A 3601-nucleotide genomic window follows, 5' to 3' on the forward strand; every position below is an offset into this window, starting at 1 on the left:
AGTCGTTACCTCGCATGGCTTAACTTCGTGGTGAGTTGGTCGTGGTTAGACAAACAATTATTTCTTACTCTACCATGTACTTTGCGAGCAAGAGGGTCAATGGGGTGATAACTTGTTAATTGTTGCGGATTCTCATTCCATGGCAAAAACGACTATTTGTTTGTTACTTGAAACCTCACTCCATAGGCAATGTTGTTGTGATTTGACCACCTGTTCGTCATTGGACTAGACTCCATGTCCAAACAACCGTAATTAAACGATAGCTAGTTAATAACTTTGATCAAACTTCATGGCTAGATGGTCAGTGAAATCTCTAAGCACATGGAAAGATGGCCCCACCGGCCATCCGTTTGAGACTTAGAGATCTTCCTAGGTTTGACGACATGATCATGGACATAGGATGACAGTTAACGAATCCTAATCTAACCAATCCAATTTGGTTTGGAGCATGGCATTGGCTAGCAATGGAGGGGTTATATTGAATAATAATAATAAAGATAAGTGTCTATGACGGAAGAAAGATTTACAACATGTCACTAAAACAGTAGTGTTATGTTATAATGGAGTGTATTGGGCATCAATATCTTCATTTTCTGCTGAATTTATATAAGTGTAACGAGGTTTGTTGAAGACTCATATTGGAATCAACCTGACTTTCTCTTAGTTAATTAACCGATTAGCAGATATGGCCAACTATACTTCTAACTCAAGAAGAGTATTCGAAATCTTCCTAAAATCAATTAATTATTTGGCAAGCGTAACTGATTATATTTCTATTATGAAATGAGTCATTATGATTTTCGAATAATCAACTTAGGGGTCGCTTGGCACTCTAGATTCGAGGGGATTTGAGGGGGTTTCAAATCCCCTGGTTGTTTGGCAACATAAAGTAATTGGGGGTTGCAAATCCAGGAGGTTTCAAACCCCCTCAAAGAGGGAGTTTGAAATCCACGGTGAGAGCTTGGATTACACCTAAAATCATTTCAATAGTTGCAGCTGTAACATGTGTGTCACTATACTATCATTCTATTGGGCACATGGCCCACTAATGATGATTAGCACCATCCAAACATTGTCCATGTAAATCAGCACTGTCCAAACATTATTCCATGTAAATCAATGATTAAAAATCATTGGTTAGTCACTTGGACATGATCTTGCGCTTGTGGCCCATCCGATACTTGAAATTTCATCGATTTCGGGCAAAGCATATATTTTAGCGGGTTTATTACAACCATTGTGTCAAAAATTACATATCTCACTAATTAGATATATTAAAGTTGATTTAGTAATTAAATTCAAACCCCTATACATATACCATGCATAGCTACTTTGGGATTAAAGTTGATTCATAACCTGGGGTGCCAAACGCACTACGAGGATTTCAAATCCACGCTCCCAAACAAGCCCTTAGTTGTAGACTTGTTCAGTTAGTTACGTTCTGTTATGCGTCACCACTGATCACGGCCTTAACTAATTGTATATTTTAGAGCATTTGCTTATAACTTAGTGTATAAGTAACCACTTATCTTACACCATGCATCATAAAAATAATAAATAATCTTTAACAACTATTAAAAAAAAAAAAAAAAGCAACTGTGAATGGCTTTTTCAAGGTTATTATAGGACTTATGGCCTCTCTTACTTTACCGTTTATATGTCGATGTGATAGTATTTATGTGACACGGTGTTTTTTTATGAGAGGCTTCCTCGTGCTTTAATCTCCTCCCAACGTTGACTTAAGCCGTAGGGATCTTATTATGATCTGCCGAACAGTAGTGCTGCCACCACGTGGGAAACGGATTGGCTACTCCTCCTGACACCAGCCAATGGCTGATGGTGGGTGCTATGTGGGCCCCACCATGATGTATGTGTTTCATCCATGCCATCCATATATTTTTACAGATCATTTAACAATATGAGTCCAAAAATGAGGTATATCCAAATCTCAAGTGGACCACATTATAGGAAACAGTGTTGAATGAGGCTCGACCATTAAAAACATTTTGGGGGCCATAAAAGTTTTGGATCAAGCTGATATTTTTTTTTTCTCTTCATCTGGGCCTGTATGACCTAATCAACAGATTGGATGTCAAATCAACAGTATAGTGGGCCTTAGGAAGATTTTAATGGTGGATATCCAATCACTATTGTTTTCATGTGGTGTGGTCCACCTGAGATTTATATCCCTCACATTTTTGGGTTTAAAACATAAAATGATCCGAAAAAATGGATGAACGGAATGGATGAAACACATACATCATGGTGGGGCCCACAGAGCACCGACCACCAGCCACGGAGCTAGTAGCAGGGGGAGTAGCCAATCCGTTTCCCCGCATGTGGGCTTCTTAGCTGTAGCATGTGACATAGTCAGATGTATTATATAAGCTACGCGATCTGATCAGCTGTGGAGTTGATGGTCCAGATCTCATTTTCTAATCTTTATGGATCTCATTGTTGTGGATGCTTCCTAATGGCCCACCCATTGCACGGATCCGACCAAGCTTTTAATCATGATCATCAGAAACTTCTCCACTGTACGGACCACGTCAAAGGATAACATGAATACGTCATCCCCCGTATGGAAACGTGGTGTGTTGACGTCACCAAGATCTGTGGGGCCATCATAAAGTATGTGTTATATCCACACCGTCCATCCATTTTGAGAGATCATTTTAGGGAATTGGCCCAAAAATGAGGCAGATCTAAAGCTCATGTAGACCGACTGCACCATAGAATCCAACAGGAACAATGACACTCACCGAGCTAGGTCGGTTAGCTCGCTCGATGTGACTCGGTTCGAAACTGAGTTCGAACCGAGTCAAGCTGATTTTTATTTTTTTTTTATAAAAACTCGAAAATGAGTTTGAGCAGGCCGGGCTCAACTCGACTCGGATCGAATCCAGCTCGAATTGAACCAATTTAGTGACTCGGTTACTTTGCCATTGATGTTGCTCACCAACTGTTTGATAAAATGACTCAACCAAATGTGGCTGGTGGCAAGGAAGGTTTGGCCTGTGGCAAGCAAGATAGGTACATTAAATAAATACTTTTTTTCTTTGTATTTTTTTTGGTTAACCATTGCTAAAACAGTGGAATTGTAAAGTTGCAGTTCAGGTGTTTGTGGAAATGCCTCGATGACGAACTCGGCTCGAGCTGGTTCGACTCCATGTACACCCCTACTCACCGTTGAAACCTTCCCAGGGCCACCATGTTATCTATTTCTCATCGAACCTGTATGGACTGCTCACTGCGTGTATACCACTGCTCGTCCCATGGGCAGATCTACGGTTGGGAAACACTCCAAGTAATCATTTGGGCCCACCAATCTTTGGCTAATGGCTTATTCTAGTGGGCCCCACCAGATCAATGCTAGACAATTAACATATGTCAGAGTGGCGACGATCATCATCGAAAAAATGGGCCACCAGTTCTAGCTAATCTTTGGCTACGGCGTGTACTAGTGGGGCCCACCGGATCAACCCTTGAAAAGGCCCAAAGACGCACAAAAAAAAAAAAAAACCTATTGTTGCTGCCCAGGTTCGAACTGGGGACCTTTAGTGTGTAAGACTAACGTGATGACCGACTACACCACAGCAAC

At 40.9% G+C, this 3601-nt stretch overlaps 1 non-coding gene across 1 annotated transcript; it reads right to left on the reverse strand.

The window, feature by feature from the left end:
* Window positions 1–3527: 3527 nt before the first annotated feature.
* TRNAV-UAC (transfer RNA valine (anticodon UAC)) lies at window positions 3528–3601 on the reverse strand. Its single transcript has one exon. It is a non-coding gene; the product is annotated as a tRNA-Val (tRNA).

This window comes from Magnolia sinica, chromosome 10 (assembly GCF_029962835.1).
Source record: "Magnolia sinica isolate HGM2019 chromosome 10, MsV1, whole genome shotgun sequence".
In the NCBI taxonomy this organism is placed as follows: domain Eukaryota; kingdom Viridiplantae; phylum Streptophyta; class Magnoliopsida; order Magnoliales; family Magnoliaceae; genus Magnolia; species Magnolia sinica.